Below are 16,420 nucleotides of genomic sequence, written 5' to 3'. Positions count from 1 at the left end.
CGAGTTGTAAGAATTTTTAATTGTAAATCGGCTAAAGGTAAAGATATGCATGAACTTGTTTCAAACGAGTTAAAAAATTAAATATATATATTACAAAATGTATTGGGAACTCAACTGATAGTGCAGCTAACATGCAAAGCCAATATAAAGGATTCACTAAGTGGTTAACTGATGATTCACCCAAACAACTTCGTATATGGTGCTATGCACACGTACTAAATTTGTTTATATCGGATGTAACTCAGAAAACTAATCTATTTCATTTTTAGTCTTTTGAACAAAATTAAAGCATTCGTTCGTGAATCATATACACGAATGCATTTTTGGAAAAATACGACAGAAAGTAAAAATATTAGTTTCATAAGTACGTTAGACGAGACAAGATGGTGGTTGAAAGAAAAATCGCTAAGAATAGTTTTTGGATCTTTAAATGACTCTCAAAATTTAATCTTTGTTCAAATATGTCAAACGATGTTTAATATTTCGACATCAGAAAATGTGAACCCTGATACACGGTTTAATGCTAACGTGTACTTACAAATATTACTAAAATTTGACACAGTTATAACAACACAATTATTTCTTCTTATATTTAAAAGTACCACTCCATTATCAAACTATTTAAAAACATATGGAATGGATTTGCTACAATCATACAAAATGATAGAAAACACAATAAACATTAAAAGATGCAAGTACAAAATGTATTGATGTGTACGAAAATATTTTTCGTCTGATATGAACGTGATTTTTGAAAATGAAGATACAACATTTAGAGTTGAAGAAGATTTTAAAGAAATTAGAATTAAAAGAAAACCATAGTTTCATGACGAAATCATCAGTGATACCCCTTATGATTGTTCTAAAAAAAAAATATGAAATTAATGTTTATAATATAACCTTGGATACTGTTATTGAGAGTTTAGAAAATAGATATTCAAAGCATAAAGAAATTTACGTATACTTTGAATGGCTACATCCTATTAACTTTAAATTAATAAAAACCTGAAAATGCGTTGAATAAAATGGTTGAGATTTTGACAGAGTTTTCACCAAATATCGATAAAAAAATATTACAAGAACAATTAATAGATTTTGCAAGAAAATGGGATTCACTTTCAAAAACATTACTTGAAAAATATAACTGTATGACATTAGATCTAGAAAAGAACGATGAAGAAGAATCTGAGTTAGCCAAAGAACATCTTGTACATAAAAAGACATGTAAATATTGTATATTTTGCTGTTATCAAATTTTATTGAAGTATAATTTGTATGCTACAGCATTTACAGAATTGTTTTTAGCATACAAGTTTTTGTTAACATTATCTATAACCCAAATTCAGTGTGAAAGAACATTTTCAAAATTAAAGTCTATTTTGAAAAGATTAAGAAGTAATTTAAGTCAAGAAAGTGTGGAAGAATTTATTATAATGTTGTGAGAGAAAGTTATATTTTATTCTTTACAAAATATAGATATAATTGAATATATTGCGTAAAACAGTAACTTAATGAAAAAATTACTAATTGGATAAATAAATAATTAATTATTATATTTTAATACATAATTATATAATAATAATAATAATAATAATACATAATTATATAGCCTATAGAGGTACTACGTAGGTTAGGTTAGTTAAACAACTATGTTTTTTCTTTTGTTTGCAGTTAGTAATTAGTAAATACCTATAGTAAATATTACCATTATTATAATTATATTTAAAAATCGTTTTTTAATCTAAGAATTGTATTTGCAAATAGAAAATAACTTAAAATAAGTACTTTTATAATAATATATGATTTTTATTTAATAATTTTTATAGAACTATTGTATAACAATTAGTTGACATTTAATATGTTATTTTAAATAAAGGGTTATTAATTATTTATCATTTAACTAAACTTTTAAGTTTTAATTAATGTAATAAGTTCAATTTAGAAATAAAAATGGAGATTTGATGTCCTCCGGACCATTTTCACTATTGTAATACGAATATAAAATAATTTCACTTTAGTAGGGCCGGTAAAATTTTTAGCCCGGGCCGGTTTAAAGACCCAGTCCAACCCTACACGTGATATATATAACCTCTCTTTCTCTGTAAAAATATTTGGTATCATAATGAAATAACAATATTTCTAGTTTATTTTATATTATAACATAAGTAAATACTTATCAGTGGTCAATTTTTTTAGTATAAGTGACGCTTTTCAAATGCTTTCAAGTATTATTGTACACAAAATACTTATATGAACGAAATTCATTCACGTTTTCAGAAATGTTTGATACCCATTTATTTAAGATTGATTGTATAAATATTCAGTGGTTTTTTGGTATTTTATGATAATGTTTTTTGAATCATTTTGGAGAGTATCAATTGTAATTAACATAATACTGATTATAATATTTATTTTCTCGTAATTATATCGCAAATATAACAGTACATTAATATTATAAATCTTTCAGTGTAGAATCGAATATTCAAGATACTTTAATATCTATTCATCAGTTTAACACTATTTTTTCAACATTTAGAAATGCCTTGTTACAATTTCATTCCAAAAAAATGTACCATGTACTTACATAATATTGAAATTGTGTTAATATAAATTATTTTAGAAAAATTAAAAATTAAATTTTGCTTCATGGCCAAAATTGTGTAAGTAAAAAAAAACTTAAATCAATATCAACTCAATCATACATACTCATAAGACAATATTTAAGTAGATGTGTGTATATTTTTTAGGTTTAAAACAATTTTTTAAGAATCTTATTTTAATTTTAATTATTATATATGATGTGTAAATTATAAATACAATTACATAAACTAGTATGATGTTATGTTTATTATAAAAATATATTTATGGTGCGAAAATTTCTTAATTAAAATGTATTAAATGCAATTAAAAATTATGACATTTTTATGAATAATTAAAACAAATGAAAGTATAAATTGTTCATAGAAAAATAAAAGAATAATAATAATATTACTATATTTTATAAAGTTAATAAACACTGAGAAAAATGATCATTCAAAATATCTGTGTTTAGATAAATAAAATATAATTTTTCAATTTTAAAATAATGCTTATTTTTTAACTTTAATTAGTAAAATCAATTGAAGAATTGCCAGAATTATATTTAGCTTCATATTTTATTAAAATAGCTTCTTTAATTAATAGAGCTTCTTTGTCATTATTCTGGTATTATTATAGTTTGTATAGCTTATTTTATTGAAAAAATGCGAATGAGTGTGACAGCATATAAGAAAACAATTTTATTGTGACTTTAATTAGTTGTATTTGTATTTACAAGACAATTTTAATACTGATTTAAAGCATGCAAATATTATTATTTAAGTATATTATATTAAAGAATGTGTAAATATAGATATATTTTTTAGGATATTTAATTATATAAATATTTTATTATATTTATATATACCATAAATTATAAATATTTTAATGGTATTTTGGTTTTCGTTATTAAATTTCAATAGTTTAAAACCTTAATGATTTTAATAAAAATTTTAATTAGAGAATAAAAATTTAACACACGTTTTTAAAGAGTAAAATAACTAAAACTCACACATAATATATCTAATAAACCTCATATCAAAAATAAATGAAATTATTTAAAAAAATCAAAATAATTAAATACCATATTTCACATAAGCTACTATTTAATATATTAGGTATGATTGATATTTGAAATGACCAAATTGTCAAGTGCCAAAAGCTTATTTTATAAATTAGTCCTATTCAATTATTCGGTAGATCTTAATATAAATATAATATTATATTAAACATTTTATTATTGTAATAACTAATAAGGCAATATCGAATACAAACCTAAAAAATTGTATATGGTTAAGTATTTTTCAAATAAAATATTTTGACAAACGAATTTTTAAATAGAGATTGGAAGTAATTATGATATATAGTTCCATAATATTAAATATCAAAGAGTAAAGTTATTGTTACTTATATCAAGTTTGAATGAAAGCACATATAGTTATTACTTATTGAAAAATAAATTATAAAAAATTCATAACTATCCATTTTTCATAATTTAATTATGTTTTAGGCAAGCTAATTTTTAGTTAAATTATTATGTATTTCTTCAAGTTAAAATTTTAATTTATGTTTTTTTTTTTTTGATAAAATTTAACGAAAGAATTATTTCAGAGTACAAAAAAAAATAAAAATCCAATTCATAGATTAGCTATTGTATATAATATTTTTGTGGTAATTTTACAAATCCGTGAATTCCTCGCTGACAGTAAATATAGCTATTTATTTCTTATCTTACACAGAAAAGCTTATACTAATTAGTGTCGATTTTATATTATTTACTTAGTATGATTATTAAAAATCCCGTCATTTAAAGTATTTAAATTATTATTTATACGTATTAATGAAAATAATTTTCAAAAGTACTTATTAGTTTTAATATGTTTTTAGTGTCAATAAATAAAATAAATAATAATATTATAAAAATATGGTAAGAGAAAAGGAAATTGCAGAGAATAGGGATTAAATATGGATAATGGGGATATAGGTACTACATTTGGATTGATCACATACTCTTTGTTAAAGAGAGAGCTTTAGGAGTTACAAAAGTTTGAGAGCCGATCAGTGTAATTGAATAGTCTTATAAGCTAAATAAAATAGCACTTGTTTTATAGTAGACGTTCAGGTATCTATGAGCCGGACACTTGTAACCATAATAGGAGTAGACTGAAATTGAAATAAATTGACACAGACACAGAATTTAGTAGGTTGATGCTGGACATTTTTCGGCACTTGCACAAAAAATTCAAATCTTAAAGTGTTATATTTGCACGTAGTAGTAATTTGTTACAAGAAACGTCTCCAAGGGTCCTGGCGGTCGGTGCGTACCCAACGGTGCGTGACCAAGAGCTCGATACAGTCGTACTAACGGCCTATGACCAAAAGCCCGTGGAAGGGTTTATACCCTTGTTATTTAGGGAAGTATGACAGGATGGACTTTGGACCGGACCTTTGAAAATTTGACCTACTTAAAATGTCAACGGTGTATGGTTGGGTTAGGCCTTTACTATTTGAATTGTGTTGTCTGTGCACGTATTAAAAAATTGTTATTTATTGATTTTTCACAATTTAATTTATTTACGACAAGTTATATAGTCGAATAATGTATATCATTACTTCCACCTAACACTTTTCTACCTTCACAACACTCGCTGGCAAGAGTGAGAGTTATAAATTTGTACAAACATTTAAAAGGAAGATCAAAAACAGATAATCATTGTTAGAATACAATAATTATATCCTTACCTGAAGGGTTTTGTTTTTAAAATGAGAAAGGGACAGTATTAACGAGTGTATAGTGAAATGGGGTTACAATGAATTAGTAAAATATATAATTGTAAGTCTGTTCTGCTATTACTAATCACTAAACATAATCATGTGATATTATGATTCACAATTTCAACATTTGTATTGGTGTTTACATTATTTATGAGTAATTATAATATTATTTTACTGTGCTGTTTAATTACTAAGATTAAAAAAATGAATAACCTAATCGTATATACAGGTAAAAAAATTCACAGTTCATTAATTTTATTATTTGACATCCTCGAGTATTAGTGAACAAAATTTCTTATAAATTAGTTAGCTTAATATTATTTACTATATAAATCTCATCAAACGTAGAATTGTCAATATCATCAAATGAGTAATTAATAAAACAATATGCATATTGTGCAATATGCAATTACACATTATAATAGTATGTAAATTAAAAAATTTCCTAACCTATTATTTTGTTATTTTTTTTTTATAATCTTTAGTTAAAACTAGATTAGAAACTGATTCTATGATATAGCATTTAACATTGCACATTTTATACTTATTCTGAATTTAAAAACACAATTATTATAACTAAATAAAATTGAACAGCTCGGTAAGTCATTCAACTAATATTTATATTTCAAAAATTAAAGAACATATTTACGGGAGACGCGCAAGAGTGTATATTATAATAAAATTACAGCTGCACCCACGATACAACAAATATTAGATATATGTAATGTTAATATTACATAAAGAATGAACGATTTATTTTTTAGACTATTATATTTATAAATATTACACGTAAATCGATAGTATATTAATTCCTATCAATAAATTAATAACATAAAAGGTGTACATCAAATACGATAGAAACATTTTATTTACAGTGTTCTAAAACACAGTTCTAAAATTGTAAAAGTTTCAGCTATTTTAAAATTGAATTAATTGTATCCTGAAATAGATTTTATGAGGTAACCACGTAGGTAGAAATACAATACAATCAAGAACTAAAGAAAACATCGAGTAAATGGGATAATTTCGAGGACAAATGACCGTTATGTATCCAAAATAATACGTAAATCCTTCGCTTGTCTTGCCCAGAATTTTAACGTGCTTATTAAGTATTTACTTTTAAATTATATTAAATTATTGTTGACCGTACAATCAACAGTAAATAATATAGTGGGGGACCAGTTTTTGTCGAGATAAAAAAGCATGTGTTTATCTACTTGTGTTTTCGGGTGCAGTCGTGTGATTAAACAAATTAACTCGGGTAAAAAAAATAGTATGCTTTGAACCGGAAAAAAAGTTGGCATCCTACCAGGTATCCGATTACTTATCTTATACATTATAATAGTATATATAAATATTAAGATATTTAAGATATGATACATATCGTATTACAATTCGGTATTTTACACTAACGGAGTTTCTTCCGTAAAATAATCGTATAAATCCCATTTTTATAACAGGCACATTATTGATATGTTTTTCTAACAGGTTTTCTGTGATTGAGACTTAACAAAATACAAATAAATCCATTTGAAATAGTTCTTGTCTATATTGCTAGCTTTATTTCAGTCCAAAATTATATTTTAAAATTTTATATTTAATGTTAATTGAATTACATCCATGATAGTATATTTATCAAGTGATAGTTGTGCAGTCATACAATTTATTCTAAACACTACCCCGAAAAATCGGGTCACTACTCATTTTTGAAAATTGTTGAAATAGTCGTAGTTATTTCAACAATGAATGTAGAGTCAATATTAAAGTTTATTGAAATCGCGCAACTTAATTGAAGAGAAAAAAAACTCTTTTGAAATTATTTATTTATTATTTTTATGGTTTTTTATTTTATAGCACTAGATAAATAATAAAATTTGATCGTATACAATGGTAATCGAATTGGTTAAAGATTAAAAATGTTTGACGAGAACTTTTTTCCGCTGCGACATGTATTAAACTTCTTTATTTTAACTTCATTCGGCTAATATCGTTACGCAAGGCTCCTCTTGTTCATTAAACTTGTTTTACGAGATTCTTCCGTTTTCACCGACTTATAAAGACATTGATCCGGGTCAAGAAGAAAGCTGCACCACTAGATACGGGTACATATAATATATATGAAAATAAATATTCGAGTTTTTCGGCTATTCTAGATTCATCGTGAATTCGTGAACGTACGTAATAAACCCAAAGATCGAACCATGCACGTCACGTGTATGATTAAGAAACGGTCTCTGGGGACGGGTATTCACGGATGCTGCGGCCGAGAGTGATGTACAATACACTCGTACGACGAACGCGCGCGCATATACCTTCAATAGGTGAGTGGTCTACAATCGTAGACCAGCTATAAATATTGACAATTTTAGTATTTATAAATAACTTGTAATACCGTGTACTTTGTAGAAGCTGTTGTTTATCTATACTATTGTGTAATCAGCATTATCGTGACCGTTGACGAATGTGTGACGAAACATATCAACAATATTACGAGTGATCTACAAATGTAGGCAGTGGCACACACAGGATTTTTTTTTCGTGGGGAGGGGGGTGGTAAAAGGTAAAAATATAACACATTTTACAATTAACAAAATTATGCAAATCCTTAATATATTTTGATATATATAATAGCATTGATAATAGAATGGACTATTCTATAATCAATGATACTAGGTATTCAATACATGCTCTTCATATTTCAAATTTGTATAATTTGTAAATTTTAACCAAGACATCGGAGAAAATTGCAGGGGGGGGGCATAACCCCTAAACCCCCCACCCCCGCGTGCACCACTGAATGTAGGGTACGCGACTTACTATGTTATAATTTGTGTTGTGCTTTAGATAAATTTATCTAGATATGTTATCTAGATAAAAACTTCATATTGTTATCTTATCTAGGTAAAAAATAAAATTGACGTCTAATTTTCATCTAGATAAAAATCATAGCTATCTTGATAAATTTATCTAGATAATTTACAAAATCTGTAGCTAAGCATTATTAATAACTAGGCTTAGGGACTTCTAGCATTTGCATACTTTTTTTAATTGTTGTTAAATGTAGCAGAGTGCAAAATAAATTCGTTTCTCGATGTCATGGTATCGGATCTGAAATTTGAATGTACATATTTTTGCATATTTGATAAATTTTGCAGGAGAGTGCATGTTTTAAAATTGTTATGTTTATTTTGCATATTTTGAAAAATTTTTCAAATTTAAAATTAAAAATTATAGTTACATATAACCAGTGGCGTAGCCAAGGGGGGGATAAGGGGGCTATAGCCTCCCCCATGGGCCGTGTTTGTATGTATAATGTATCTTGACTATTTAATAGAATCAATGCTCGTTTTAATCAAATGCTTATCGATGTTATGCCACTTGAAGGACTTATTCCGGCCAATTTAAATATGTATAACGATAAAAATATTATAAAAGCTGCTAAAATATATGTCCAAGATCTCCATGATGATACCTCATCTAAAATCAGAGCTGACCTGATCATATGGAGGCGAAAATGGAGTCAAAATACTATTCCAAAACCGAATTCTGCTTTTGATTCACTCTCTCATCGCACCAATCTTTGACCTAACATTAAAATACTTTTACAATTATTCGCCACGTTACCAGTTACCTCTTTCACTCCGGAAAGAACGTTTTCAGCACTTAATCGCTTAAATTTTTTTTTTAAGAAGCACCATGTCGGAAAACAGACTGAATGAGTTAGCTATGGCTAATATAAATAAAAAAGAGTAATTCGATGAAAGTGAAATAATAACTGAATTTTCCAGAAATTCGCATTCGGTTATTGAAATTATTCGATTATGCCCATCACTAATCACATTTCTCGATTATTAATATTTCGAATGATTATTTCGAAACATCTCTCGATTATAAAAATGAGTCGAATACTTATAATTCGATTGTTGACATCATTCAATTATGCCCATCACTAGACTTAATACTTTCAGTAAAATGCTGTCTGCAAATTACCTCTCATATCTGGTTATAATTTTTGTATAAGTATAAATAATACTATAAACCCGTATCGAACGTATAACTCCCTGGATATCGACTGAATGTCGATAAAGATAATAGTCGATATCAAAGGCGTATTTAAGGGGGGTAATATGGGTGTTAGAATACTCCCCATCGACCGTATTTTACCTAATTGCAAACTTACTTACAGTATAATTTAAATAAACGTTGTATACAACTTGTAGATTTTACATATACCGTTTTAATAGAATAATTTTCATTTATATAATAATTTATATAAATAAATGGTATCTATTGATGTAATACGGGAGGGGGGCAGATCTCCCTTCTTAATAGAAGTCTATTACATTTGAAAACACCTCCGTTAAATGAATCCAGGATACGCTACTGGTCGATATAGAATAATAGATTATTTATTTAGATCAGTCGATTATTATCCGTCGTTGTTTTTGCTAACTACGCAACATCGAATCATTCGTAAAATGTCGTACTGGTATATTTTATAAAATTGTGTAATGCCGAAAGTATAACAGTCTACGAATAGCTGACTACATTTTGTTTCAGAGTTTAAACATACATCCGATGGACACGTTTTATTTTGTGTACTATGTGGTCTTTTTTTTTTTTTTTAATGCATATAAATGCATATTATAATGCATAATTTAATGATTTTAGAAGCATATTTTCATGCATACTCGTATTTGTGTACTTTTTAGAGCTATAAGTCCCTAAGCCTAGTAATAACTAATCTACAATTTTATCATTCAATATAAAATAAATAACTAAATAAGAAATTTCATTTGTATATTTACTTGCAAAAATTGGTTCTAAAATAGTTTTACATAGCATTTATTATTAATTATGTACAATGACAATTTATTATGTATATAGACATATATTACCTACATAATTTGCATGGGAGGTGAGAATTATTTATAATTTCATAGTATGGCTCATACGGGTAAGTCTCATGCCCGTATTACTATTGTTCTGTGGTATTACGAATGCCGAAAGAGCATTTACAAGAATATTAGAACCAGAGATAACTCACCATAGGTATAAACTGGTTATTGTTGCAGCTGCGCGGTAGATGGTTTATAAATACAAACAAAAATAATTAAAATTAATTGAATTTGTCATCAATTAAAACGGTCTACAAATGTAGACCTCACGCCTATATAAGTAACAATATACCTAACGAAGGGGTATACACTACGGCGGCATAATAGCACTTTGGTCCGTCGTAAGACTAAGGTGACGACCATCAGTAAGTGATGAGTGAGAGAGAGAGCATCGAGGGAAACGTAATTCGGATTCGCTGGCGGAAATGCGTTCGCGGACAAACGGACGTTATCGAGACAGGGAAGTCGTCGCCGACGGTGACGGACGGACGACGGGCGCGCGACACTTTCCCATATCGCTGGAGAGTACCGAATGGGCCGACGCGGACACAGCCCACCCGCACGTCCAGGCCACCCGCGCGGGCCAACGGTGACGTGCCGGACGGAGGTTGCGCGAGCAGATGGTGCGGTATTAACGGCCGGCCGCGCGGCGCGCGATTGAAGTGCACCGCCGCCGGAAGGGTTTCACACGCGCACGTCGGCCGCACGACGACTGTTGTAAGGCGCTGTGCACGCGGATCGCACTAACCCCGTGCTCCGCGGACGACGACGCGATTTCGCGACGACCATCACGACCCGGCCGCTGCGCGTATAGTTTATTTACACACGTTCATCTCAGCTAACCTCGGTGACGGTCCGAGAGCGACCACCACCGCGGTACATTTATTAGGTTATTGTTTGGTCGATGTGGCATTTTTTTTTTCACGCGACAGACATCGCGTTTAACGTGCGTATTGTACCTGAATCCGTTTTCCGTTTTCCGACGCGCTCGCGTGAACTACGATGCGGCAGATGGCGGTCATCCCGTAGAACGTAAGTAAACCTATAACATATTGTAATTACATACACACGGAACCGTACCCCTCTGGTATCGTAACGTTTTGGGTTTTCCGAGCAACGGACCTCCCGTCCGCTTCGCCGGACCAAACGTTTTGGAAATAGTTAATTTTCGCATCCACTCACACGTAGTTTTCAACTGCGGTGATACAGTTGGAAAGCGTTTTAAATGCGATTAGTTTCCACCCGTCTCGTTTAAAATGTAAAGATATATTCCATATTGGGTGCATCACCATAAGGAAATCGAAAAATAAATGACGAATCAGCATCAAAACGTTTTCCAAATTGAAATATTCATCGAAAAAAATATTGTGCCTTTGTTCAAAAACATAACTAACGTTGGTCGTTCGTTGAATTATATTTGTACCACGAAATATTAAATAGACAGTTAGGGTTTTTGAAAATCTTATAATAATTCAGTAGGTTAATATACCAACTTACATATCTAATCATTATGAAATAATAATTATTTTTATTAAAATATTTTGTACAAAAGTAATTTTTGTAGTTGATATGAGATTTTACTGTGAGTAGGTGGTCAAATTATAAATGTTATTTTAGAGAGTAGTCAACACTAGCTCACGAAAATGTATACATAATCCGCAATGGTTTGTTTGTTTACATGTTTCGTGATGCGTGATCGATTCGTTGTGTACATTATTTATGTTATGGTTTTATTGTTTTGGGCAGGAAAAGGGTGATGAAAATCTAAAAATGTTTGATTTTTCGCATGTTCAAAGCTTGATTTTCACCGCTACTGATGTGATGTATTAAAAATATCGTTAATTTGTACATTGCATGATGTTGATATACTGATAATCTTAGTGCGTGAACGAAGGTACGTCTGACGATGACGTCAATAAAAACCAAATTGACAAACAATTAAGACACTATTAATTAATTTTTTGAAAGAAAAGCGAAAATGATGTTCTAATTATTCGTCATAATACCTAAAAATTTAGATTTTACCAATGTATTAATAAGTAAGAATTTCAAAAGTGATTCATAATTATACAAGAATAAAATATATAATTTATATATAAGCAACAAAAAGTAAAAATATTAGTTGATTTTGTTTTAAGTCTTATCAATATTGACATACACATAAGCTCTTATTGACATTTTATAAAAATGATTGACATTTTTAAAATTATATTTTGTTGATATCAAGGGGGTTTATAGATTTTTTTTTATTTGCATATACACTCGTATTTTTGAAAATAATAATTTTGAAAAGCTAAGATTTCTCACAACGAGATATTTTATTTTTGGAATAAAATTATTTTATTTTATTTTTATTTTATTTTACAAAACAGGCCGTGGCCTAAAGTACAATTTTTAAAAACGCATACATACAGAATTAATTATAATTTAATAAGTTATACAAAAGTGAAAGTGGGGATGTTCTCGTTTGCAATGTGCATAATTTTGAAAATAGGTTAAATGAATAATTAGTGGTGTAGAAGGGGATGAAGAAAGGATAATGTGATCGGGAATGGAAGTTAGTGACTTTGAAATTAATTTCACGTAATATATCAGGACAATCGATAGATCCATCCATAAGCTTTCTCAAAAAGTCTTGATTAGCAGAAATACGCCTATCAGTGTTGTTAACTCAAGTTTAGTTAATACTGGCTCATAGTCGTGTGGTTGGTGAGTAATATGGAGTATCCTGGCAGCAAAATATAAGAATTTTCGTTGGACTCCCTCTACTTGGTTTTTAACAATTACGGTATTGGGGTCACAAATAACCACCGCATATTCTAGAATAGATCGTGAAAGAGCACAGTACAATGATTTTAACGGGGATAACAAGTTGAATTTATTGGAGACTTTCTTAACGAAACTAAGTGTTTTAAGTGCCTTACAACAAGATTTTTCTTTATAATCAAGGAAGTTAAGTTCCTGATAAAATGTGATACCAAGGTAATTTGTTGTACTAACAACATTAAGGGATACTTATTTTAGTAAGTAATTATACATAATAGGATGATGAGTTCTGTGGAAGGACATAGAGTGACATTTGTGAATATTAAATATTAAACCCAAATTATCAGCCCAATCACTTAATGCATATAAATCATTTTAAAGCAGTTGGCAGTCACTTTCACAGCTAAATTTTAAAAATAACTTCAGGTCATCTGCAAATAATAAAAATTTACTATTTCGAATAACACTTTTGATACTATTTATGAATAGGGAGAAAAGCAGGGGAGAAATATGTCCTCCTTGAGGGACACCAGATGGTATGTTACAAATGGCAGACTTATAACCAAACACTTTTACGTATTGCTTACGATTTTTTAAATATGAGCCAAACCATGACAATAAAGGATCTTCAAAACAATTATCCATTAAGTACAATAAAGTTAGTACACTATTTCAATGATATTATAAGTATTGAAAACCATCTTAATTATATAATGTTAATTTAATTATCATACCAAACACAAATTTATCATCTTTTGAGTTGCTGAAGTTATAATCTTGAGCGTCAATATGGTAATTTTATTGTTCCTTATAACATGTATAAAGCATTTTTAAAAAACATAAAATAGTACGTATAAATTTAAAAAATACTACGCGGAATATGTAATTATGGATTATAAAAATGAATAACTACTTTCTCACGGAATTAATAATGTATTATAACTATTATTATATTATTATGTAAAATAATATTAGTCAAAATTTAACTGCATGATAAACATGAACAAAACGTTTGAATTAAAACAGTTTTAATAAATACGAATAAAGAACATGTAACTTAAAACTATTTGTGAAGTTTTAATTTTGAACACAAGTAGAAGCTCATAATGGTTGTACATAAATGTCTTACCTTCATTTTTTCCGTTTACTATGGTTTGAGCTTGAATATTTTAAAACTGTTTGTTTATTCCTTTTGATCGAAATACATTTTAAAACACACATATAATAATAATATTTTTATAAAATAAATAAATTATATTTTTCATTAAGTTTTTAGAAATTTGATAGCTACCAAAGTTAAAAAAAAAAAATGAATTCAATGATAGGTGATAATTATTATGAAAAATAATTTTGATTAGTTTATTTTATATTATAATTCTATATCATTAAAGTAATTTTTATTTTACTAGTAAAATATATAAGTTTAAAATATTTAATATTATTCAAAAATTTTAATATTAAAATATTTATATATTTTATAATTTTATATCATTAAAATAATTTTTTTTTCGTATTTATTTTGTCATTTTTTAAATTATAATTTTGAAAATTATTTAAGATTTATAATTTATAATTGAATAATTAAAATTTATTTTAGTTCATGGTTGGAGTCTGAATCCTAATGTATAACATTAATAAAATTTATCGAATTACGAGGATCTAATATGTACACTTTATGATGGAAGAGTTTTTCATTTGTCATTTATAAATAAGTAATAAATTAATGCTACGTAATTTTGCATAAAATTAAGTGAAAAGAAACGACTGTCCAGTATTTTATTATATTATACCTGGTATGCTTTTGGGTGTACTTAAGATATAATGCATATAACATGTATAACTATGTTTGTTGGTTTTTCATCAACGATGATTTTAAATATGTGAACACTATGAACTCCAAAGTAATAGAATATTAAATAATAAAGAAATACTTTGCAATATATATTCAATATATGGTATATTTACATGGTTTTAACATTTTCAGTAATCTCCACTTACATTTTTATCTATAAAATAAAAAATAATTTGTTCTTCAAATAATACATTAAATGCAAATTAACTTTTTGAATTCAAATGGAATATATTCTGAAATCTTCAAAAAAATTTTAAAAGTTTGTCATACTATTATAATTTAACTAATACTTTCAAGAATCTTCAAGGTATACTTACTCTTAAAACTATTTATGAACATTAGTGATTTTTTTTAGTTTATCATTTTTTGATTTTAATTGAAATAAAGAATGTTTTGATTCTTTCATTATGTGTTTTTCTATGTCAGTGGACACAATTTTTCTCCGATCATCACAAACTTTTGAGATTTGTAATTAGAAAAGTTGTTTATATTGTATTTTTTTATATTTCCCAAAAATTTTCTTAGTAATTAAAAAGAAATCAACGAAAAATTATAAAAAGCTACAAGATTTACGACCTACCATTTTTTAACAAAAAAAAAAAATGTATAATATGAATTCATGAAGACTTGAAAATTTTACTGAAATTGAATATCATCGTTTTTACTTTCCGATATTATATTGGTGATAAGTAATTGAGCATCAATTAACGTATAAACGTTTTATCAAAAAAAAAAAATACACATATACATATGTATTTATATATATATATATATATATATATGTGTGTGTGACGAACGTTTGATTAAATTTTGACAAAATGATAAAAATTATGGAAATCCACAACATTTTCGTAGTTAAACATTTATAACGCTTTTTTATACTTCAGATTTCGGAACTGGATACAAAATTTTCATAAAATTTTCTTTGGAAAAAAAAAATTATGGAAGTCGCAAAAAAGTTTTATGGTTGTAATCAAATTCAATTTTGACCAATATAGTAATACTTCAATTAATTTGTATTAAATATTATTAGTTATTTAATTGACACATTATATATATAATGACTTGAAACATTTTTTGAATATTCATGTAAGCATTCCTGTTATAAACATTATAACTTTTTTTATGACTACAATATGTACTATCAAAAAGATTATGTTACGTTATTATTGTTCGATTATATAAGCTATTTAGATTTTACTTTTTATATAAAAAAATACTAGATTTGAAGATTTAATTTATTTTAACATTAAACAATTATACATTTATAAATAATATACAATTAAAATTTTCTGTGTTTGATTAATTAATGTTTCATTTTTTTTTTTTTTTATATTTAATTGACTTTTTCTTTTTGTTGAAATCTCTTAACATTTTTACAAAGTCTTTATTTAAATTAAAAACAGCATACAGATAATATTACTTCAAAGTACGTTTTTTTTAAATTTCTCAGTCATTATATTACAAGAATCATGGTGATGTCACTCGAGTTCCAATTGGGAGAAACAATGCTTATATTATTTAAAAACTTTATTATAGTTTGTAATAAAGA

At 27.4% G+C, this 16,420-nt stretch overlaps 1 protein-coding gene across 1 annotated transcript in view; it reads left to right on the top strand.

Annotated features, from left to right (window-relative positions):
• The first annotated feature begins 10,913 nt into the window (after positions 1–10,913).
• Positions 10,914–16,420, top strand: part of LOC112686647 (probable G-protein coupled receptor 139) — a 139,600-nt gene continuing 134,093 nt past the window's right edge. The window contains exon 1 of the mRNA XM_025559036.1: positions 10,914–11,282. The gene's annotated coding sequence lies outside the window, so the exon portion shown is untranslated. The remainder of the gene's footprint in view (positions 11,283–16,420) is intronic.

The sequence above is a fragment of the Sipha flava genome, unplaced genomic scaffold (assembly GCF_003268045.1).
Source record: "Sipha flava isolate LNK unplaced genomic scaffold, YSA_version1 108_pilon_pilon, whole genome shotgun sequence".
In the NCBI taxonomy this organism is placed as follows: domain Eukaryota; kingdom Metazoa; phylum Arthropoda; class Insecta; order Hemiptera; family Aphididae; genus Sipha; species Sipha flava.
Note: the sequence above shows the minus strand (reverse complement) of the source record. Positions and strands in the feature narration are given on the sequence as shown.